This window comes from Pleurodeles waltl, chromosome 2_2, assembly GCF_031143425.1.
Source record: "Pleurodeles waltl isolate 20211129_DDA chromosome 2_2, aPleWal1.hap1.20221129, whole genome shotgun sequence".
Taxonomy (NCBI): domain Eukaryota; kingdom Metazoa; phylum Chordata; class Amphibia; order Caudata; family Salamandridae; genus Pleurodeles; species Pleurodeles waltl.
Window position 1 is genome coordinate 1,031,664,708 of NC_090439.1, and position 25,864 is coordinate 1,031,690,571.

Here is a 25,864-nt window from a genome sequence, read left to right on the forward strand (position 1 = left end):
GGAAAGTACCATCTTGCCTGGCATGTTACCCTATTTTTTTACTTATATGTAAGTTTGTTTTGCCTGTGTCTCTGGGATCCTGCTAGCCAAGACCCCAGTGCTCATAATTGTGGCCTGTATGTGTTCCCTGTGGTGCCTAACTGAGGCACTGCTAACAAGAACCTCAGTGTTTATGTTCTCTCTGCTTTTAAAATTGTCACTGCAGGCTAGTGACTATTTTCTCCAATTCTTATTGGCATATTAGAACACCCTTATAATTCCCTAGTATATGGTACCTAGGTACCCAGGGTATTGGTATCCAGGAGAATTTTTGGAGGAGTTGGCAGGACCCTCCTTCCAGGAGCACCGTGTTCACATTAGTTTAATGATTTACTAATGGTGCAGTTACTGTGAGCGCAATCCCTATATGTCTTTTTCTCCCTTCTTTTTAGACCCAGGGTATTGGGGTTCCAGGAGATCCCTCTGGGCTGCAGCATTTCTTTTTCCACCCATAGGGAGCTCAGACAATTCTTACACAGGACTGCCACTGCAGCCTCTGTGAAATAATGTCCACTTTATTTCACAGCCATTTTACACTGCACTTAAGTAACGTATAAGTCACCTATATGTCTAACCCTCACTTAGTGAAGGTTAGGTGCAAAGTTACTAAGTGTGAGGACACCCTGGCACTAGCCAAGGTGCCCGCACATTGTTCAGGGCAATTTCCTCGGACTTTGTGAGTGCGGGGACACCATTACACGTGTGAACTACATATAGGTCAATACCTATGTGTAGCTTCGCAATGGTAACTCCGAACATGGCCATGTAACATGTCTAAGATCATGGAATTGTCCCCCCAAGCCAAATCTAGTATTGGGGTGCCAATCTCATGCATCCCCGGGGCTCCAGCACAGGCCCCCGGTACTGCCAAACTAGCTCTCTGGAGTTTTCTCTGCAGCTACTGCTGCTGCCAACCCTCAAACAGGTTTCTGCCCTCCTGGGGTCTGGGCAGCCCAGTCCCAGGAGGGCCTGGGCTGCATGAGCGACTGTTTCCTGGTGGTGCATGAACTGAGGGCTGTCTGCCTTCACCCTGCACTGGAAGCCAAGAAGAAATCTCTTGTGGGTCGACGGAATTTTCCCCCTGCTAACGCAGACACCAAACTTCTGCATCACCGGTCCTCTGGGTCCCCTCTCATCTTGACGAGCGTGGTCCCTGGAACACAGGAGCTGGATCTAAGTGACCCCAACAGTACAGTGGTCCTTCTGTCCAAATTTGGTGGAGGTAAGTCCTTGCCTCCCCACGCCAGACAGTAATCCTGTGTACTGCGTGATCTGCAACTACAAGGGCTTCTGTGCACTTTTGTAAGACTTCCTTCGTGCACAGCACATCCCAGGTCCCCAGCACTCCGTCCTGCATTACCCAATTCGCTGAGTTGACCTCCGACTTTGTGGGACCCTCTTTTGTTGTGCTGAGACGACTGCCGTGCTCAGATTTCTGGAATGCCTGTTCAGGTACTTCTGCGGTTGCTGCCTGCTTCTGCATGGGCTCTCTCTGTTGCTGAGTGCCCGTTCTGTCTCCTCCTCCAAGGGGCTACCTCCTGGTCCTTCCTGGGCCCTGGCAGCATCCAAAACCTTCAACCACGACTCTTGCAGCTAGCAAGGCTTGTTTTAGGTCTTTCTGCATGGAAACAACTCTGCATCCTCCAGCACACTGTAGAACATCTTCTGACCAAAGGAGAAGTTCCTGGCACCTTCCGTTGTTGCAGAATCTTTGGCTTCTTCCACCAGGACTTAGTGGGCTCCTGCCCCCCCCCCCGGACACTTGCGTGACCCTTGGACTTGGTCCCCTTCCTTTGCAGGTCCTCAGGTCCAGGAATCCGTCTTCAGTGCTTTGCAGTCAGTTGTTGTCTTTGCAGAATTCCCTTATTGCGACTTTAATGTCTTTCAAGTGTGGTAGGGTCACTTTACTCCTACTTTTCATGGTCTTGGGGTAGGGTATCTTGGACACCCTTAGTGTTTTCTTACACTCCCAGAGACCATCTACACTCTACACTAGGCCTGGTGTCCATTTGTGGTTCGCATTCCACTTTTGGAGTATATGGTTTGTGTGGCCCCTAGTTCTATGGTCTCCTATTGCATTCTATTGTGCTCTACAGTGTTTGCACTACTTTTATAAGTGTTTTACTTACCTTATTTTGGTTTGTGTGTATATTTTGTGTATTTTACTTATCTCCTAAGGGAGTATATCCTCTGAGATACTTTTGGCATATTGTCACTAAAATAAAGTACCTTTATTTTTAGTAACTCTGAGTATTGTGTTTCTTATGATATTGTGCTATATGATATAAGTGGTATAGTAGGAGCTTTGCATGTCTCATAGTTCAGCCTAAGCTGCTCTGCTATAGCTACCTCTATCATCCTAAGCTGCTAGAACACTACTAATCTACTAATAAGGCACAAGGTGTAAGTACCATCAGGTAGCCACTATAAGCCAGGCCAGCCTCCTACATTCAGACTCTGATCTTTCATGGAGCTCTGATGGAGATGAGCACCTAGTCATTGCAGGCATTGGAGAATAAGTACTTACTGCTAACTAAAGACCTGTTAGAAGCTCGGAGCAGTTTCCGAGGTTCCCCAAGTAAATTTTTGATGCTGATGTATGTAGGTTTTCAGAGGAGCGCCATCTCAGGTCGCTGTCCCTTTAGCCATTTTAGCTGACTGGTTACATCAGCAATATCTCTAATTACTCTAGAATCTAGCTGATCAGATGAATGGGTTTTGGTCTTTGGTGTGAATTTGGTGCTACAGGATTTGTCTTCAATCTGTAGGTGAGAAGAGCAGGAGTGGCTTGCGGCGTGTTGCGGGGCGGCATGGGGGGGCAGAAAAAATAATATTAAAACATAAAAAACTTACCTGAATCCGCTGATACCACCACTGCGCAGCTCCTCTTTCATTCGCCACAGGCACAGGCTCCCAGCCTGCCCTGCGGCCAATATGAACACCTCTGTCATGCTGCTGGCGATATGGCCGGCCAAACATACATGCGCACTAAGTGCTGAGCACTCCCCCTCTTTCCTCACCAGCCCCGTGGCCCGCCCCTCCTACAATGCAACAATAATAAAGATAGGTTATTATCGTTGTTTTGCAGAAGTTTGGCAGCTGCTGCTGCTGGCGGGGGCAACGCACCTCCGCCCTAGCGGAGGAGCTGCCCTTGGCGAAGATGCAAAAGTGCAGCAGACTCTGTAAGTGTGTGTTTCTAATTGTTGATAGTCAATAGTCAATTAGAACTATGAATTCGATATAATACAGCAATTCATGTTCCACCTAGAAGAAGACATCTCTTTTTCCCTTCCTTTCCCTTCCTTTCACTTTCCTTTCATTTCCTTTTCTTTCCTTTCCATTCTTTCCTTTTCTTTCCTTTCCTTTCCTTTTTTGTTTAATTCTCCGTCCTCCTCCTAAAACCACCATACCCCCCTTACCTCTACTTGAACATGTTCTAAGGTCCCTGAGGTACTTGACAAGGAGAATGCAGGTAAAGTGCCCAAGCTGATCCAAACAAAGAAGACTCTCTTTCTGTGACGTTCCTTCTGCAGTCCTACTGTTGTTTTGTAGCAAGTGCACGACAATAGCAAAGAATCCATTAGGAGGAGATCCTTGAAGGTAAGGAAGGTTGCAAGGAAAAGGCCATATCTTAGCAGCTCCACAGAAATTGGCAGCATCCATTGCTTCTTGTGCTGTAAGAAAAAAATACATATTTCCATCAACTGCTTTAACTAAAGTGCTGTAGCCACTCTGGAAGATTACCAGGACAGCGCCTTAGACCTTACCTCCAAGACAAATGCAGTTGAATGGGTGAAACAAACCCTGAGATGCATCTTGGCTTTTTAGTGCTGACCAACAAAGCTCTGGGCCGCCATGAAAGAACTAGGCGTTTGACTTGCAGGATCAACCTCCATCCCTGGGCAATGACTCTCCAACATGCCTTGGGAGGGATAGGCCTGCTTTGTATATCTTATGAGTTTTAGACTATTTTAATGTGTGTCCTCTCAGTACTTGTGGCTTATAAGCTATTTTAATTGAGAAGTTTGAGCTAAAATGTACATGCTGCCCCATTCTTCCGAGTATGTCTAAATGGGAGGGCCCATAAGATTCCCTTACCCCCTCTAAGTAGAGTGCGGTTCACTTGTTTCTCTCAGTTACTGAGTGCAGGTTGTGGGAGCTAGACACATCTAACTGCTTTTAAAGGTCCCATTCTGGCACCAACACAGAATAGAAAGGGAGTGGTGGGATCAAGGATATACGTTACAGATGAGACAAAAGCAGAGGTAGTAAAATTAAAAGATAATGGCAGAATGGAATTTACCATCGACCTAAACAAAAACGTGGTTATTGCAGTAAAAAGTGAGTACATGCACGTGTCCTCTCACACATATGCACGTGTTATCATGTACACACGCGTACTGATGTTACAGTAGCCCAAGCATCACGATGCATGAATGCGTAAAGCATAATGTGGGTTATTTTGTTAATTCTTTTCATTTACTTTTCCGACATGGCAGTTGTCCATTTTATTTTGGAACGGAAATTAAAATGAAAATAAAAAGTGTTCCAAAGTGCCCCTTTCCATCCAAAAAAATAATAAAAAAAGAAAGAGGGAGGGGGAGCAATGAAGAGAGTGGGTGAGGGAGTGAACAGTATGACAGTACTGGGGGAACAACGCAGGCAATGGTGGAGGAATTTAGAAATAAAATAGATAAATAAAGAGTGAAACTCAAGTGGGACTCGGAGGGGCAGGGGAAGCCACAGACAGGCTAAGGAGGAGTGGAACAACTGGGCATGGACTTCAAATGAAAGCAGCATAACAGGGAGAGAGCAAGAAAACGAATGCATTAGTACAAGGTTTAAGCAGTAGGAGAATGCAAGTCATCCAACCAAAAAGGGTTGTTTGGTAGCTGTGCTCCAGGGGAAGGAAAAGCACAAGACAAGGAGGGAAGCCAACAAATAAGAAGGAAGCAAATGAAGTTGACAAGAAAGCCAACCAAAGTAATTAATGGGCTGCCTCAAATCACACTGTAAGTATTGGTAATGTCCACAGCTGGCCTTTTACAAAAGACACTAAAAGCTGTATGAGGGTGAGACCTGAAGAAAACCTCCGGTAGGTGAATAAACTAGAAGTTGAGGAAACTGTAAATTAAGTTGGAATAGAAAGACGAGAAGGAAACTATAAGTCAGAATGAGGGAATGAACAGGAAGAGACGAAAGCAATATTAAAAAACGTTTTAGCTCGAACCAAGACTCCAATATTATAAATTACAAATTCCTAGTGAATTAGTACTTTGGCTAAAAAAGGACCTGGCTAGGTTTCAGTCCTTAAACCCAGACATAGATAATTATTAAACATAAATGTGCTAAACCCACATTATGTACACAATCTACACAATTTAAGTAACAATGATGCATCAAGGTGCTTTAAAGTCCACAGCCTATGTCCAATTTAAATGTAGTTGATCTTTGAATCAATATCCACATTTGAAAAAAATATACAGTATTCACACTGTTCTTCTAAATAAGCAACATACTTTCTATAAAGACCACATTGTATGTTCTTGATATCCATCCAATGAGTTTGTCGATGATAGACAGTGAATATTCAAGTCACTGATAGTGGACAGTGAAAACTCAGCCAACATGTGTTTCACTGTCTGATGGCTGAAAAGCCTAGGGCTTTTTCAAGGCTAGAATATTGAGAGAACAACACAGACATACAGAGACATGAAAAGGAACAAAACATCAGAAATATAATGAGATATTATAGTTTATAGTTCCTAGTGTTCATTGTGAGGGCACAGTGAGGCAATGCACTCGTGCTGGAAGTTTCATAGGATTGTGTTACCCGTGTGATGAAGTGAGTACCCAGAAAAATGAAGTAGGAAAATATAAGGTTGTAATGGCCAATGTGGGGAAGGGTAGTCAAATAATTATTATTGAGAATATAAATGTATAAAGGTATAGCTTATTGTAGGAGGCTGGCCTGGCTTATAGTGGGTACCTGTGGTACTTACACCCTGTGCCAGGTCTAGTTATCCCTTATTAGTAGAATAGAGGTGTTTCTAGCAGCTTAGGCTGATAGAAGGTAGCTATGGCAAAGCAGCTTAGGCTGAACTAGCAGACATGCAAAGCTCCTACTATACCACTTATATCATATAGCACAATATCATGGGAAAACACAATACACAGAGCTACTAAAAATAAAGGTACTTTATTTTTATGACAATATGCCACAAGTATCTCAGTGAGTACCCTCAGTAAGAAGGTAAGTAATATACACAAGTTATATGTACACAAACCCAGAACAGGTAAGTAAGAGTCAGAAAAGTAATGCAAACAGTGTGGAATTACAATAGGTTGCAATGGGCAGACATAGGTCTAGGGGCAACACAAACCATACACTACAAAAGTGGAATGCGAATCACAAATGGACACCAGACCTATGGGAGCTTGTAGAGGGTCGCTGGAACTGTAAGAAAACAGTCAGGGTGTCCAAGATACCCCACCCCAAGACCCTGAAAAGTAGGAGTAAAGTACCCCTACTACCCCAAAAGAGTACAATAGTCGTGATAGGGGGATTCTGCAAGAACAACAAACACCAGCAGTGCACTGAAAACAGATTTCTGGACCTTAGGACCTGCAAAGCAAGGGGACCAAGTCCAATAGCCGCGACAGTGTCCAGGGGGGGCAGGAGCCCAGGAAACCCCGGATGAAGGTGCAAGGAACCTGCCTCCAGGAGGAAGAAGCTTGGTATTCTGCAAGAACGAAGAGGACTAGGAACTTCTCCTTTGGATGGAAGATGTCCCACGTCGCGATGAAGGTTGCAGAAGTGTTCCCACACAGAAATACTGCAAACAAGCCTTGCTAGCTGCAAGGGTTGCAGTAGAGGTTTTTGGGTGCTGCTGAGGACCAGGATGTCGCCCCTTGGAGGAGGAGACAGAGGGGGCGCTCAACAACTCAGACAGCCCTCACAGAAGCAGGAAGCACCCACAGAAGTACCTGAACAGGCACTTGGAAGATTTGTGAACCGGAGTCCATGCGGAGTTACAAAGGAGGGTCCCACGACGTCGGAGACCAACTCAGAGGGTTAAGCACTACAGGACTGAGTGCTGGGGACCCAGGCTAGGCTGTGCACGAAGGAAAGCCTGGAAGAGTGCACAGGAGCCGAAGCAGCTGCAAATCATGCAGTACACAGGTTTGCAGTCTAGCGTGGGGAGGCAAAGACTTATCTCCACCAAACTTGGACTGAAGGATCACTGGACTGTGGGAGTCACTTGGATAGAGTAGTTGTGATCCAGACACCACGCTCGTCAGGATGAGAGGGGACCCAGAGGACCGGTGATGCAGTCTTTTGGTGCCTGCGTTAGCAAGAGGAAGATTCCGTCGTCCCACGAGAGATTTCTTCTTGGCTTCCAGTGCAGGGTGAAGGCAGATGACCCCAGAGCACGCACCACCAGAAAACAGTCGAGAAAGCCGGCAGGATGAGGCACTACAATGTTGCTGGTAGTCATCTTGCTACTTTGTTGCGGTTTTGCAGGCGTCCTGGAGCAATCAGCGGTCGATCCTTGGTAGAAGTCGAAGAGGGAGATGCAGAGGAACTCTGGTGAGCTCTTGCATTCGTTATCTGAAGAATTCCCCAAAGAAGAGACCCTAAATAGCCAGAAAAGGAGGTTTGGCTACCAAGAAAGGAGGATTGGCTACCAAGAAAGGTAGGAGCCTATCAGAGGGGGTCTCTGACGTCACCCGCTGGCACTGGCCACTAAGAGCAGTCCAGTGTGCCCCCAACACCTCTGTTTCCAAGATGGTAGAGGTCTGGGACACACTGGAGGAGCTCTGGGCACCTCCCCTGGGAGGTACTGGTGAGGGGAGTGGTCACTCCCCTTTCCTTTGTCCAGTTTGGCGCCAAAGCAGGGCTGGGGGATCTCTGAACCGGTGTAGACTGGCTTATGCAGAGATGGGCACCATCTGTGCCCATCAAAGCATTTCCAGAGGCTGGGGGAGGCTACCCCTCCCCAGGCCTTCACACCTATTTCCAAAGGGAGAGGGTTTAACACCCTCTCTCAGAGGAAAATCTTTGTTCTGCCTTCCTGGGCCAGGGCTGCCTGGACCCCAGGAGGGCAGAATCCTGTCTGAGGGGTTGGCAGCAGCAGCAGCTGCAGTGGAAACCCTGGAGGCCGTTTGGCAGTACCCGGGTTCTGTGCTAGAGACCCGGGAGATCACGGAATTGTCACCCCCAATACCAGAATGGTATTGGGGGTGACAATTCCATGATCTTAGACATGTTACATAGCCATGGTCGGAGTTACCATTGTGACGCTATACATAGGTGGTGACCTATGTATAGTGCACACGGGTAATGGTGTCCCCGCACTCACAAAGTCCGGGGAATTTGCCCTGAACGATGTGGGGGCACCTTGGCTAGTGCCAGGGTGCCACACACTAAGTAACTTAGCACCCAACCTTCACCAGGTGAAGGTTAGACATATAGGTGACTTATAAGTTACTTATGTGCAGTGAAAAATGGCTGTGAAATAACGTGGACGTTATTTCACGCAGGATGCAGTGGCAGGCCTGTGTAAGAATTGTCTGCGCTCCCTATGGGTGGCAAAAGAAATGCTGCAGCCCATAGGGATCTCCTGGAACCCCAATACCCTGGGTACCCAAGTACCATATACAAGGGAATTATATGGGTGTACCAGTGTGCCAATGAGAATTGGTAAATTTAGTCACTAGCCTGCAGTGACAAATTTAGAAAGCAGAGAGAGCATAAACACTGAGGTTCTGGTTAGCAGAGCCTCAGTGATGCAGTTAGGCACCACACAGGGAACAAATACAGGGCACATACTATGAGCACTGCGGTCCTGCCTGGCAGGATCCTAGTGTCACAAGGGCTAAAACAACATACATACAGTGAAATATGGGGGTAACATGCCAGGCAAGATGGTACTTTCCTACACAATCCCCCCACCCCCCAAACGAAGGACAATAAGACTAGCCATGACCTGATGAGTCTTCATTGTCTAAGTGGAAATATCTGGAGAGTCCATCAGCATTGGAGTGGGTACTCCCAGGTCTATGTTCCACTGTATAGTCCATTCCCTGTAGAGATATGGACCACCTCAACAATTTAGGATTCTCATCTTTCATTTGTTTTAGCCAAAGTAGAGGTTTGTGGTTTGTCTGAACAATAAAGTGAGTGCCAAACAGGTAAGGCCTCAACGTTTTCAGTGCCCAGACCACAGCAAAGGCCTCCCTCTCTATGGCAGACCAACGCTTTTCGCTAGGGGTCAACCTTCTGCTGATAAAAGCAACTGGTTGATCCTGGCCCTCAGAATTCAGTTGTGATAAGACTGCCCCTAATTCAGATGCATCAGTTTGAACAATGAATTTCTTGGAGTAACATGGGCTTTTTAGGACAGGTGCAGAGCACATGGCCTGTTTGAGCTCCTCAAAAGCTTTGACAGCTAGCTGTCCATAACACCTTCTTAGGCATTTACTTGCTTGTGAGATCATCAAGAGGGGCTGCTATGGAGCCATAATTCTTGATGAATCTCCTGTAATACCCTGTGAGGCCTAAAAAGGCTCTCACCTGGGTCTGAGTTGTAGGGGGAACCCAATCCATGATCGTCTGGATTTTCCCCTGTAGTGGTGCAATCTGTTCTCCACCTACCAGGTGGCCCAGATAAACCACTTTCCCCTGCCCTGTCTGGCACTTTGAGGCCTTGATAGTGAGGCCTGCCTTTTGCAGGGCCTCCAAAACTTTCCAAAGGTGGACCAGGTGCTCATCCCAGGTTGAGCTAAAGACAGCAATATCATCAAGATATGCTGCAATGAAAGCCTCCAACCCTTGCAGGACTGTGTTCACCAACCTCTGAAAAGTGGCAGGTGCATTTTTCAAACCAAAGGGCATTACTGTGAATTGGTAGTGCCATCCTATAGTAGAAAACGCAGTCTTTGGTTTAGCATCTTCTGCCAATCCTATCTGCCAATACCCTGCATTCAGATCAAAAGTGCTAAGATACTTGGCAGAAGCCAGTGCATCAGTGAGCTCATCTGCCCTGGGTATAGGGTGAGCATCAGTTTTTGTTACCTGATTGAGCCCTCTGTAATCTACACACAACCTCATCCCTCTTTTTCCATCTTTGGTGTGAGGTTTTGGTACAAGCACCACTGGGCTAGCCCATGGGCTTTCAGAAGGTTCAATCACCCCAAGTCCAACATTTTCTGCACCTCTTGTTTAATGCAGTCTCTGACATGGTCAGGCTGCCTATAAATTTTACTTTTGACAGGCAGGCTGTCTCCAGTGTCAATTGTGTGTTCACACCAGGATGCTGTACCTGGTACAAGTGAAAAGAGGTCTGAAAATTGGCTTAGGAGATTGATGCAGTTGTCTTTCTGTTCTGCAGTCAGACAGTCTGCTAAAACTACTCCCTCCATTAAGGCATCTGCTTCAGTGGTGGAGAAGAGATCAGGGAGAGGGTCACTCTTTTCTTCCTGTCCCTCATCTGTTGCCATGAGCAGGGTGAGATCAGCCCTGTCATAGTAGGGTTTCAGGCGGTTGACATGAATCACCCTAAGGGGTCTCTTGGCAGTGCCCAGGTCTACAAAATAGGTAACCTCACCCTGTTTCTCAACAATTAGATGGGGTCCACTCCATTTGTCTTGGAATGCTTTTGGGGCCACAGGCTCCAATACCCACACCTTCTGCCCTGGTTGGTACTGGATCAGAACAGCCGTCTGGTCATGCCATTGCTTCTGCAGCTCCTGGCTGCCCTGAAGGTTTGTACTGGTCTTTTTCATGTACTCAGCCATTTTGGATCTTAGGCCAAGTACATAATCCACTATGTCCTGTTTAGGAGCTTTTAAAGGTTGTTCCCAACCCTCCTTTACGAGAGTAAGTGGACCTCTTACAGGGTGCCCAAAGAGGAGTTCAAAGGGGCTGAAACCCTCTCCTTTTTAGGGTACCTCCCTGTAAGCAAAAAGGAGACAAGGTAACAGGACATCCCATGTCCTCCTGAGTTTTTCAGGGAGTCCCATTATCATTCCTTTGAGAGTTTTATTAAACCTCTCAACCAGTCCATTAGTCTGTGGATGGTAAGGGGTGGTGAACTTGTAGGTAACACCACACTCCTTCCACATTGCTTTTAGGTATGCAGACATGAAGTTGCTACCTCTGCCTGACACCACCTCTTTAGGAAAACCCACTCTGGAAAAGATTCCCAGAAGGGCTTTTGCTACAGCAGGAACTGTAGTGGACCTTAGAGTTATGGCTTCAGGATATCTTGTGGCATGGTCCACAGCCACCAAGATAAATCTATGGCCTGAAGCAGTAGGAGGGTCAAGGGGGCCAACTATGTCAACCCCTACACTTTCAAAGGACACCCCAACCACTGTGTGGAATTAGAGGGGCATTTGGAGTGCCACCAGTCTTGCCAATGGCTTGGTAGGTCACACAAGACTTGCAAAAATCTTTGGTGTCCTCTGACATGTGAGGCCAGTGAAACAAGGGGACAAGTTTTTCCCAAGTTTTCGTCTGGCCCAAATGCCCAGCCAAAGGAATGTCATGTGCTAGAGTGAGAAGAAACTCTCTGTACTGCAGGGGAATGACCAATCTCCTGGCTGCTCCAGGATTTGGATACTTTGACTCTGTGTACAAGAGGTTATCTTCCCAGTATACTCTATGGCTGTCACTGACATCCCCATTGTGCTGTTTGACAGCTTGCAGTCGGAGACCCTCTTATGTGGGACAGGTTTGCTGTGCCACACTCAGCTCTTCCCTGGCAGGCCCCCCCTCCACCCAAAAGCTCAGAAGAGTCTGCTGCCAGCTCCTCTGGTGAAGGTTCTGCACAAGGAGGAAATTTCTCTTACTCAGAAGGGGAATCATCTGTAGAGGGAGGGATAGTGGGTAGGGATTTACCCTTGCTACCCCTGGCTTTAGGGAGGACTTGGTCCATTGTTCCAGGAACCAAGTAACCTTGTCTTTTTTGCTTTTTGGCCTGAGCCCTGGTTAAAGCAAAAATATGCCCAGGAATGCCCAGCATTGCTGCATGAGCCTCCAACTCCACTTCTGCCCAAGCTGATGTCTCTAAATCATTCCCTAGTAGACAGTCTACATGTAAATCTGAGGCAACCACAACTTTATTTGGACCAGTACCCCCCCCCTGTTGAGATTCACAACAGCCATGGGGTGGCTAAGAGTGTTGTTATGAGTGTCTGTCACTTGGTACTGCTGACCGAGTAGGTGTTGTTGAGGGTGGACCAGTTTTTCTATCACCATAGTTACACTGGCTCCTGTGTCCCTGTAGGCCTGAACCTCAACACCATTTATTAGGGGAAGTTGCTTGTACTTATCCATATTAAGGGGACAAGCAACCAAGGTGGCAAAATCAATGCTACCATCAGAGACTAAAACAGCCTCTGTGATCTCCCTAACAAGACCAACCCCAACTACATTGCCAATAGTGAGCCCAGCTACACCCTTGAATTGGCTATTAGCAGTAGATTTCCCACCACCACTGCTATTACTAGGGGCACTAGAATTTGCAGCAGGGGTTGTGGTGGTAGGAGGTTTGGTGTTTTTCTTTGGACAACTGGAATCAGTTGCCCAATGGCCTTTGACTTTAGACAAATAATACCAAGGCTTTTTAGGTTGATTATTGGAAGAGGATTTGGACCCACCACCCCCAGAGGATTTTTGTGGGCCTAATGAAGACTCAGAATGTTTACTTTTGTCCCCACCCTTGTCAGTATACTTACCATCCTTCTTCTTGCCATCCTTGTCACCCCCTGAATGAACCTTTCTGTTCACCCTTGTTCTGACCCACTTGTTTGCCTTCTTTCCCAATTCTTGAGGAGAGGTCAGATCCGAGTCCACTAGGTATTGGTGCAACAAGTCAAACACACAGTTGTTCAGAATATGCTCTCTCAGAATAAGATTGTACAGGCTTTCATAGTCAGATACCTTACTGCCATGTAACCACCCTTCCAAGGCCTTCACTGAACAGTCCACAAAATCTGTCCAGTCTTGAGAAGACTTTTTTCTGGTGTCTCTGAACTTAATCGTGTATTGTTCAGTGGTTAAGACAAATCCATCCAAGAGTGCATCTTTCAAAACTTTGTAGTTGTTGGCTTTACTTTTTCTAACAGTAAGGAGCCTATCCCTACCCTTTCCAGTGAAAGATAGCCACAAAAGTGCAGCCCACTGCCTTTGAGGGACCAACTGTACCATACAGGCCCTCTCAAGTGCAGCAAACCACTTATTGATGTCATCCCCCTCCTTGTAAGGGGGACTATCTTGTGCAGATTCCTGGAATCTTGCTCTCTAACAGGATTGCTATCAGGAATACTGCTGCTGCCACCATGGGGAACTAACCCCAACCTCTGTCTTTCCTTCTCTATGTATAGGGATTCTCTATCTAAGACCAGCTGTTGCTGTTTAAGCTTCAGTCTGGTCTCTTCAACCCTCAACATTTTGAGTTCCCTTTCTAACAAGTTATCCTCAGGGTGGGTGGTTTGGGAATGATTTGACACAGATGACAAATTGGAAACTTCAGAGGGGGACCTGTCCCTAGCTGTCTGGACCCTGGTAACCTGGCCTCTAGGGAAAAAGGTTGGCCTACTGTTATGGGAACCTTTCTCACTGCCAGCATCACTAGGTGCCCTGTTGGGGGCAGACCCTTGTCAGAACCCACCCCAGCTTCTTCAGGGGGATCCTCTGAATCAGACTGGGAAGCTTCTCCCTTTTCTAATCTCTCATTTGATGGGCCAGACTGGTTCTGGTCATCCACAACAAGCATATTAAAGAGAAACTCTTTTGTAGGGTTCTTTCCTATACATAAACCTCTATCCAGGCAGAGACCCCTTAAACTCTTATAGTTCAAACTCTTATAAGTTGCATTGACAGTTTTGAGAGTGGAATCTACAACAGACATGATAGAAAAGGTTTAAGGATAGTGAGTAGAGAGAAAAAGTTTTAGAACTTTTAACAGCACAGAGAAAAAACTTTTTCTAACTTTTAGAAAACTTTTAGAAGTTTTAAGAAACTTTTCAGAACTTTGTAAAAAGCTTTAGGATAGAAAAGCAAACTTTTTGGGTTAAGTGTACAAACACTGAACTGTTTGGTATATGATTCTCTTATGAAAAGTACAAAATGACAAAGTGGTAAAGCACTTATCCCACCGCTGCACCACCAATGTAGGAGGCTGGCCTGGCTTATGGTGGGTACCCTGTGGTACTTACACCCTGTGCCAGGTCCAGTTCTCCCTTATTAGTAGATTAGAGGTGTTTCTAGCAGCTTAGGCTGATAGAAGGTAGCTATGGCAAAGCAGCTTAGGCTGAACTAGGAGACATGCAAAGCTCCTACTATACCACTTATATCATATGCACAATATCATAAGAAAACACAATACACAGAGTTACTAAAAATAAAGGTACTTTATTTTTATGACAATATGCCACAAGTATCTCAGTGAGTACCCTCAGTAAGAAGGTAAGTAATATACACAAGTTATATGTACACAAACCCAAAACAGGTAAGTAAGAGTCAGAAAAGTAATGCAAACAGTGTAGAATTACAATAGGTTGCAATAGGCAGACATTGTCACGGTTTCGGGTGGGTCTGATCAGGACTCTGGTTGGGACACCCCTTGAGGTCACCGAATATCCTAAAGAGGTAGTATACTGGGGAAGAAGAGCAGCTAAAGGCATACACGGAAAGGACAGCTATGACCAGGTACAGGAAAGTAAAAGCAGAGCAACCCTTGTGTGAACAAACAGGAAACAGATTACTAATGGACAAACACGCTGGAGTTGTACACAGAGTAAGGCGCAGAACCTCCCACAGTGACAGGGAATGTCAATGCCTCTGTGCAGTTTGCTCTTACAGATAGTCACCCTGCCAGCCCCATAGAAAGGAGGCAGCAGAAGTGATTCTGTCTCTGGACCCTAGAGCACAGACAAGGAAAGTACTTACATACACAAGACACGCTCTTGTGGGTCCAGCTGGAAACAGTGGCGATTCCTGAGAAAACAGCAATAGCACACTGTCACTGTTAGGCACGAAAGACAACGTATAACACTGGACAAGGATGGGGGCTGGAATTGCATCCTAGAAACCAGGAGTCAACCCCAGAACAAAGCAGGACACTTACACACTGGTGAAGACTGATAGAACACTTACTAGACACAAATAACCAAGAAGAAACAGAAACAGAAGGGAACAAACTAAGAGGCAGAGGCAAGAACTAGGAACAGGCTCAGGCTGAAGCAAAGGCGGGACTAGGACATGAAAACAGGGTGCAAACTTCTGTCTGGGACAAACAGAGACAGGACTGGGAAACTGAGAGCATGCTCTGGTTGGAACAGGCAAGGACAGGGCTGGAATACAGGGAGTAGGAAATGAGCAGTAAACAGGACTGGGAAACAGAGAGAAGGTTCAGGCTGAAAAAAAGGCAGGAGCAGGGCAGATAAACAGGGAGCAGGCTCTGGAAGAAACAAACAGGTACAAGGCTAAGAGATAGGGAGCAGACTCTGGCTGGAACAATCAGGAGCAGGGCAGAGAAACAGGAAACAGGATCAAGCCTTCAGAACAGGAACAGAACTGGAACACCATCCGACAAAGGGTCTGTAACACAAAGGAATCAAACTCCAATGCACAACAGGGATCTTGAGGAAATGGCTGCTTATAAGCAGTTCCAAGCTCGGCTGCACAGGAGAGGTCTCAGGTGTGTGTAGTTTCTGGCACTTGCAAGTCCTGGAGTAGAGGATCCGGTGAAAAGGAGCAACTGGACTTCTCCCATAGAAAACAATGGGAAACAGAATCCGGGCTTTCTTGACTACCAGGCTGTGCATTATGGGATTTGCAGTCCAAGGAAGCAAATGTAGTACTACACAAGTGTACCATGGAGAAAAGAGAAACAAACAGGAGTCAGTAAGGGACTCTAGATAAGTGTTTAAGGTGATTCCCAGGCTTCCGACAGTCCCCTTACAGCGCCCCCTATAAATGGGACGACAGAGACGTAACAGTATACCCCCTTCTACCAGTGTGCTCAAGAAGAGAAGGTGATCCTTTGGCTGAAAAAAGTTGAAGAGGAAAAGCCACAGCAAGAAAATCCAACACCAACCTTGGTGGATAAGTTTACAGTCCTGCCATAGGTGAATCTTCAAATGAACAAAGCATGTATTAATACCCATATGGGCTCCAATGTCTTTCCTCTCTATTGTTCGACTGATATGGGAGGATTGCATGGAGTTGGTTTCTAGTAAAGTAGATTCAGGAGCAAGGAGATCTGGAATGGCATTATGGGCGGTATTCTTTATGACATTAGTTTCCTGTTCAATACTTTCTTCTTTAGAGGAGCTGATTGGTGTATTAGTAACTGTCAGGTCTGTAACTCCTTCTGACAAGCAGGATTTGTCTGTTTCTGCAGCAGTATTTACATTGATTGTGGTCTGAGGCTTACAAAGCATAGAGACTTGGGAGACATGAGTAACTGGTGTTCTCAAAGTAAACATGAAAAAGTCAGAATTTTCTTTCGTCTTGGATGACTTCGTAGTATCAAATTCAGGAACAACAATAATTTTCAAGTCTTTAGAAACTGGATTAACATCTGAAAATGTAGAAGTTCCACAAACTAATTCTTTAGGGTGATCTTCAGACAAGAATGGGATTTCTTCATTGCAAGTGCCCTGTGGTGTATTCGTGGTATCAGAAATGTGTTTTTTGCAAGGCGTTTCTACTACAGGTAGTTGATCTTCAACTCTGTTAACACTGAAAGGTTGTTCTTTGGATTGAAATAGAACTAGAGTCTCTTCAGAAATCGCCTCTACATTGTTACCTACATTTTCAGCTTTAGCCTTTGAATTGATGATGGTTTCTTGCAATAAAACACTAAGAACAGTACTTATCATCAGATCTTCGAATACAAGATTCGAATTCAAGTCTTTAGTTTTAGGGGGACATATTACATCTTTCAGTACTTGAGCTTTGGTTTCAGATTGGTGTTTGTCAGGAGTCTTTAATTTCAGAGACACAGCAGGTGGCATTGGTGTGGCTGGTTTTACATCAAAATCAGATACCGGTAGTTCAAAGATCTGTTCTTCACTAACCGTTGAGATGGAAACAGGATACACAGTGGCAGGGAACAGCAAGTCAGGATCAATGGTTGAGGCTGTGACTGGGTCTAGTTCTAGGAGAAGGCTCTCATTTCTTATGACAGGCTGTTTAGTTTCAGATTGCTGGCTTTCTTCCTTGTCTGAAATCTCCACGGTTTGCTTTGACATAGAAGAGATTTTTAAACTTTCGGAGAAGTCCATTACATTCTTAGTAACTGCATGTATTTCTTCACGGTCAGAAAAATCCATTAATTCACTTGAAACAGGAACTGTCTCTTCATTATCTGAAAATTCTATGATATTGTTTGAAAGGGCAGGAGTATCCCCACACTCTGAAAATTCTGGTGTGTGCGCCATTTGAACAGCACTATCTGCAGGTTTGTTCACCATAGGGCAGGAACCACTGTCATCACTAGATTCAGATTCTTCAACACTGTTGCACAACTTGCCCTTAATCTCCAGTAAAGTCACATCTTGGTTTCTTATGGTGCAGCTATTGGAGTCTGCATCAGAACTCTCTTCTTCATTTGGCTTTATTTGTTCTGATAGAGGGACTGAGTCACTTCCTTCTGAAGACTCTGATCCATCCTCTGAATCAAAAGCTGTCAAATCTCTCAGAGATGTCAGAGATTCAGTCAACTGTACTGGGATAATCTCTGGAGAACTACAAGCTAAGAGATAGTCTGAAGAAGAGGCTGATATATTTATAACTGGAGCTGTCTTTTGACTCATTAATAGAAGGGACAATCTGCTCTATAGAAGTCTTTGGAGAGGCACACAAGGTAGCATACTGTTCTTTAAGCCAAAACTGGTAATCATTTTCGTTTTTCAGGTTTTCAAATTGCCTTGCAGTAGTTTCCATCAGCTGCTCTGTTACTTCTTCTACCTTACAGATAAACAGAATGTCTGGTTCTGGCAACAGTGAAATATGCATTGATGAAAAGAGCCCACGTGCATGATTTCTTGTGTATGTTACAAAATATTCATCATAGAAGTCCAATATCTGCCTTTTAATCTGCCAAAACTGCTCTTTTAGTGTGTGTATGTCCATATTGTTATCAAACCCACTTAGAATAGAAAAGGGTTTAGCAGAGCTTTTAGGGATTGAGACTGGTGTATTATCATCCAGTTTGGAAAGAGCACAAGCCTTTTGAGTTGAACTAAGGAATCCCACAGTCTTTACTGATCCCTTTGATACAGGTTCTATCCTGCTGACTTGAAAGCACTGAGGGACTGGTAGATCCTTACATGAGTCAGCAGAACACTTAGGAATTGAGACTGATGTACTGTCATCCAATTTGGGAGTAGCACAAGCCATTTGAGTTGAACTAAGGAATCCCACCGTTTTTACTGATCCCTTAGATACAGGGTCTAGCCTGCTGACTTGAAAGCTCTGAGGGACTGATAGGTCTTTATAAGAGTCAGCACTGCACTTTGAATTCTGTGAAACTGGCCTAGATGGGCTGAAGCACTCAACAGAAAACAAGGGAATCCCTAGTGTGGCTTCTTGAACAGTGTCAGGGTTCCTTGTTTTGACAGAGTCCTGGAAGTGAATTTGGGATGCACTAGCATGAGGCAAGGAATTAACCAGGTTTTCTTGAGAGTAAATGTCTTGTGCAGAAGTAGCAAAAGCACTTTCACTGTTGGGAACATTCTCCCCTGTTTGAGGTAATAGAACCTCCAAAAACTCATTATTACTTTGTAATTCTTCTACAGACAGGGATTGGGGGTCATAATCACAGATATTATAATAGTTGAACATTGATGGATCAGCAAGCCACGCAATGTAGTACTGCATTTGCAATCTTTGATTTTCTTTAACAAGTCTATCCTTTAAACTAAGGCCTTTTTTAGAGGTCTTCAGAGAATATCTAGGTTTAGAAAGGGGTGTCTTAATATTACAGGAAAGCATTTTAGGTCTGTGTGTGCCTTTGCTGCCTGGGGAGCTTGACATTTTTGGGTCGTGCATTCTGTCACAGTTTTGGGCGGGTCTGATCAGGACTCTGGTTGGGACACCCCTTGAAGTCACCGAATATCCTAAAGAGGTAGTATGCTGGGGAAGAAGAGCAGCTAAAGGCATACACGGAAAGGACAGCTATGAACAGGCACAGGAAAGTAAAAGCAGAGCAACCCTTGTGTGAACAAACAGGAAACAGATTACTAATGGACAAACACGCTGGAGTTGTACACAGAGTAAGGCGCAGAACCTCCCACAGTGACAGGGAATGTCAATGCCTCTGTGCAGTTTGCTCTTACAGATAGTCACCCTGCCAGCCCCATAGAAAGGAGGCAGCAGAAGTGATTCTGTCTCTGGACCCTAGAGCACAGACAAGGAAAGTACTTACATACACAAGACACGCTCTTGTGGGTCCAGCTGGAAACACAGTGTCGATTCCTGAGAAAACAGCAATAGCACACTGTCACTGTTAGGCAGGTAAGACAACGTATAACACTGGAAAAGGATGGGGGCTGGAATTGCCTCCTAGAAACCAGGAGCCAACCCTAGAACAAAGGAGGACACTTACTCACTGGTGAAGACTGATAGAACACTTACCAGACACAAATAACCAAGAAGAACCAGAAGGGAACAAACTAAGAGGCAGAGGCAAGAACTAGGAACAGGCTCAGGCTGAAGCAAAGGCGGGACTAGGACATGAAAACAGGGCGCAAACTTCTGGCTGGGACAAACAGAGACAGGACTGGGAAACTGAGATCAGGCTCTGGCTGGAACAGGCAAGGACAGGGCTGGAATACAGGGAGTAGGAAATGAGCAGTAAACAGGACTGGGAAACAGAGAGAAGGTTCAGGCTGAAAAAAAGGCAGGAGCAGGGCAGAGAAACAGGGAGCAGGCTCTGGAAGAAACAAACAGGTACAAGGGTAAGAGATAGGAAGCAGACTCTGGCTGGAACAATCAGGAGCAGGGCAGAGAAACAGGAAACAGGATCAAGCCTTCAGAACAGGAACAAAACTGGAACACCATCCGACAAAGGGTCTGTAACACAAAGGAATCAAACTCCAATGCACAACAGGGATCTTGAGGAAATGGCTGCTTATAAGCAGTTCCAAGCTCGGCTGCACAGGAGAGGTCTCAGGTGTGTGTAGTTTCTGGCACTTGCAAGTCCTGGAGTAGAGGATCCGGTGAAAAGGAGCAACTGGACTTCTCCCATAGAAAACAATGGGAAACAGAATCCGGGCTTTCTTGACTACCAGGCTGTGCATTATGGGATTTGCAGTCCAAGGAAGCAAATGTAGTACTACACAAGTGTACCATGGAGAAAAGAGAAACAAACAGGAGTCAGTAAGGGACTCTAGATAAGTGTTTAAGGTGATTCCCAGGCTTCCGACAGTCCCCTTACAGCGCCCCCTATAAATGGGACGACAGAGACGTAACAGTATACCCCCTTCTACCAGTGTGCTCAAGAAGAGAAGGTGATCCTTTGGCTGAAAAAAGTTGAAGAGGAAAAGCCACAGCAAGAAAATCCAACACCAACCTTGGTGGATAAGTTTACAGTCCTGCCATAGGTGAATCTTCAAATGAACAAAGCATGTATTAATACCCATATGGGCTCCAATGTCTTTCCTCTCTATTGTTCGACTGATATGGGAGGATTGCATGGAGTTGGTTTCTAGTAAAGTAGATTCAGGAGCAAGGAGATCTGGAATGGCATTATGGGCGGTATTCTTTATGACATTAGTTTCCTGTTCAATACTTTCTTCTTTAGAGGAGCTGATTGGTGTATTAGTAACTGTCAGGTCTGTAACTCCTTCTGACAAGCAGGATTTGTCTGTTTCTGCAGCAGTATTTACATTGATTGTGGTCTGAGGCTTACAAAGCATAGAGACTTGGGAGACATGAGTAACTGGTGTTCTCAAAGTAAACATGAAAAAGTCAGAATTTTCTTTCGTCTTGGATGACTTCGTAGTATCAAATTCAGGAACAACAATAATTTTCAAGTCTTTAGAAACTGGATTAACATCTGAAAATGTAGAAGTTCCACAAACTAATTCTTTAGGGTGATCTTCAGACAAGAATGGGATTTCTTCATTGCAAGTGCCCTGTGGTGTATTCGTGGTATCAGAAATGTGTTTTTTGCAAGGCGTTTCTACTACAGGTAGTTGATCTTCAACTCTGTTAACACTGAAAGGTTGTTCTTTGGATTGAAATAGAACTAGAGTCTCTTCAGAAATCGCCTCTACATTGTTACCTACATTTTCAGCTTTAGCCTTTGAATTGATGATGGTTTCTTGCAATAAAACACTAAGAACAGTACTTATCATCAGATCTTCGAATACAAGATTCGAATTCAAGTCTTTAGTTTTAGGGGGACATATTACATCTTTCAGTACTTGAGCTTTGGTTTCAGATTGGTGTTTGTCAGGAGTCTTTAATTTCAGAGACACAGCAGGTGGCATTGGTGTGGCTGGTTTTACATCAAAATCAGATACCGGTAGTTCAAAGATCTGTTCTTCACTAACCGTTGAGATGGAAACAGGATACACAGTGTCAGGGAACAGCAAGTCAGGATCAATGGTTGAGGCTGTGACTGGGTCTAGTTCTAGGAGAAGGCTCTCATTTCTTATGACAGGCTGTTTAGTTTCAGATTGCTGGCTTTCTTCCTTGTCTGAAATCTCCACGGTTTGCTTTGACATAGAAGAGATTTTTAAACTTTCGGAGAAGTCCATTACATTCTTAGTAACTGCATGTATTTCTTCACGGTCAGAAAAATCCATTAATTCACTTGAAACAGGAACTGTCTCTTCATTATCTGAAAATTCTATGATATTGTTTGAAAGGGCAGGAGTATCCCCACACTCTGAAAATTCTGGTGTGTGCGCCATTTGAACAGCACTATCTGCAGGTTTGTTCACCACAGGGCAGGAACCACTGTCATCACTAGATTCAGATTCTTCAACACTGTTGCACAACTTGCTCTTAATCTCCAGTAAAGTCACATCTTGGTTTCTTATGGTGCAGCTATTGGAGTCTGCATCAGAACTCTCTTCTTCATTTGGCTTTATTTGTTCTGATAGAGGGACTGAGTCACTTCCTTCTGAAGACTCTGATCCATCCTCTGAATCAAAAGCTGTCAAATCTCTCAGAGATGTCAGAGATTCAGTCAACTGTACTGGGATAATCTCTGGAGAACTACAAGCTAAGAGATAGTCTGAAGAAGAGGCTGATATATTTATAACTGGAGCTGTCTTTTGACTCATTAATAGAAGGGACAATCTGCTCTATAGAAGTCTTTGGAGAGGCACACAAGGTAGCATACTGTTCTTTAAGCCAAAACTGGTAATCATTTTCGTTTTTCAGGTTTTCAAATTGCCTTGCAGTAGTTTCCATCAGCTGCTCTGTTACTTCTTCTACCTTACAGATAAACAGAATGTCTGGTTCTGGCAACAGTGAAATATGCATTGATGAAAAGAGCCCACGTGCATGATTTCTTGTGTATGTTACAAAATATTCATCATAGAAGTCCAATATCTGCCTTTTAATCTGCCAAAACTGCTCTTTTAGTGTGTGTATGTCCATATTGTTATCAAACCCACTTAGAATAGAAAAGGGTTTAGCAGAGCTTTTAGGGATTGAGACTGGTGTATTATCATCCAGTTTGGAAAGAGCACAAGCCTTTTGAGTTGAACTAAGGAATCCCACAGTCTTTACTGATCCCTTTGATACAGGTTCTATCCTGCTGACTTGAAAGCACTGAGGGACTGGTAGATCCTTACATGAGTCAGCAGAACACTTAGGAATTGAGACTGATGTACTGTCATCCAATTTGGGAGTAGCACAAGCCATTTGAGTTGAACTAAGGAATCCCACCGTTTTTACTGATCCCTTAGATACAGGGTCTAGCCTGCTGACTTGAAAGCTCTGAGGGACTGATAGGTCTTTATAAGAGTCAGCACTGCACTTTGAATTCTGTGAAACTGGCCTAGATGGGCTGAAGCACTCAACAGAAAACAAGGGAATCCCTAGTGTGGCTTCTTGAACAGTGTCAGGGTTCTTTGTTTTGACAGAGTCCTGGAAGTGAATTTGGGATGCACTAGCATGAGGCAAGGAATTAACCAGGTTTTCTTGAGAGTAAATGTCTTGTGCAGAAGTAGCGAAAGCACTTTCACTGTTGGGAACATTCTCCCCTGTTTGAGGTAATAGAACCTCCAAAAACTCATTATTACTTTGTAATTCTTCTACAGACAGGGATTGGGGGTCATAATCACAGATATTATAATAGTTGAACATTGATGTATCAGCAAGCCACGCAATGTAGTACTGCATTTGCAATCTTTGATTTTCTTTAACAAGTCTATCCTTTAAACTAAGGCCTTTTTTAGAGGTCTTCAGAGAATATCTAGGTTTAGAAAGGGGTGTCTTAATATTACAGGAAAGCATTTTAGGTCTGTGTGTGCCTTTGCTGCCTGGGGAGCTTGACATTTTTGGGTCGTGCATTCTGTCACAGTTTCGGGCGGGTCTGATCAGGACTCTGGTTGGGACACCCCTTGAGGTCACCGAATATCCTAAAGAGGTAGTATGCTGGGGAAGAAGAGCAGCTAAAGGCATACATGGAAAGGACAGCTATGAACAGGCACAGGAAAGTAAAAGCAGAGCAACCCTTGTGTGAACAAACAGGAAACAGATTACTAATGGACAAACACGCTGGAGTTGTACACAGAGTAAGGCGCAGAACCTCCCACAGTGACAGGGAATGTCAATGCCTCTGTGCAGTTTGCTCTTACAGATAGTCACCCTGCCAGCCCCATAGAAAGGAGGCAGCAGAAGTGATTCTGTCTCTGGACCCTAGAGCACAGACAAGGAAAGTACTTACATACACAAGACACGCTCTTGTGGGTCCAGCTGGAAACACAGTGTTGATTCCTGAGAAAACAGCAATAGCACACTGTCACTGTTAGGCAGGTAAGACAACGTATAACACTGGAAAAGGATGGGGGCTGGAATTGCCTCCTAAAAACCAGGAGCCAACCCTAGAACAAAGGAGGACACTTACTCACTGGTGAAGACTGATAGAACACTTACCAGACACAAATAACCAAGAAGAAACAGAAGGGAACAAACTAAGAGGCAGAGGCAAGAACTAGGAACAGGCTCAGGCTGAAGCAAAGGCGGGACTAGGACATGAAAACAGGGCGCAAACTTCTGGCTGGGACAAACAGAGACAGGACTGGGAAACTGAGATCAGGCTCTGGCTGGAACAGGCAAGGACAGGGCTGGAATACAGGGAGTAGGAAATGAGCAGTAAACAGGACTGGGAAACAGAGAGAAGGTTCAGGCTGAAAAAAAGGCAGGAGCAGGGCAGAGAAACAGGGAGCAGGCTCTGGAAGAAACAAACAGGTACAAGGGTAAGAGATAGGAAGCAGACTCTGGCTGGAACAATCAGGAGCAGGGCAGAGAAACAGGAAACAGGATCAAGCCTTCAGAACAGGAACAAAACTGGAACACCATCCGACAAAGGGTCTGTAACACAAAGGAATCAAACTCCAATGCACAACAGGGATCTTGAGGAAATGGCTGCTTATAAGCAGTTCCAAGCTCGGCTGCACAGGAGAGGTCTCAGGTGTGTGTAGTTTCTGGCACTTGCAAGTCCTGGAGTAGAGGATCAGGTGAAAAGGAGCAACTGGACTTCTCCCATAGAAAACAATGGGAAACAGAATCCGGGCTTTCTTGACTACCAGGCTGTGCATTATGGGATTTGCAGTCCAAGGAAGCAAATGTAGTACTACACAAGTGTACCATGGAGAAAAGAGAAACAAACAGGAGTCAGTAAGGGACTCTAGATAAGTGTTTAAGGTGATTCCCAGGCTTCCGACAGTCCCCTTACAGCGCCCCCTATAAATGGGACGACAGAGACGTAACAGTATACCCCCTTCTACCAGTGTGCTCAAGAAGAGAAGGTGATCCTTTGGCTGAAAAAAGTTGAAGAGGAAAAGCCACAGCAAGAAAATCCAACACCAACCTTGGTGGATAAGTTTACAGTCCTGCCATAGGTGAATCTTCAAATGAACAAAGCATGTATTAATACCCATATGGGCTCCAATGTCTTTCCTCTCTATTGTTCGACTGATATGGGAGGATTGCATGGAGTTGGTTTCTAGTAAAGTAGATTCAGGAGCAAGGAGATCTGGAATGGCATTATGGGCGGTATTCTTTATGACATTAGTTTCCTGTTCAATACTTTCTTCTTTAGAGGAGCTGATTGGTGTATTAGTAACTGTCAGGTCTGTAACTCCTTCTGACAAGCAGGATTTGTCTGTTTCTGCAGCAGTATTTACATTGATTGTGGTCTGAGGCTTACAAAGCATAGAGACTTGGGAGACATGAGTAACTGGTGTTCTCAAAGTAAACATGAAAAAGTCAGAATTTTCTTTCGTCTTGGATGACTTCGTAGTATCAAATTCAGGAACAACAATAATTTTCAAGTCTTTAGAAACTGGATTAACATCTGAAAATGTAGAAGTTCCACAAACTAATTCTTTAGGGTGATCTTCAGACAAGAATGGGATTTCTTCATTGCAAGTGCCCTGTGGTGTATTCGTGGTATCAGAAATGTGTTTTTTGCAAGGCGTTTCTACTACAGGTAGTTGATCTTCAACTCTGTTAACACTGAAAGGTTGTTCTTTGGATTGAAATAGAACTAGAGTCTCTTCAGAAATCGCCTCTACATTGTTACCTACATTTTCAGCTTTAGCCTTTGAATTGATGATGGTT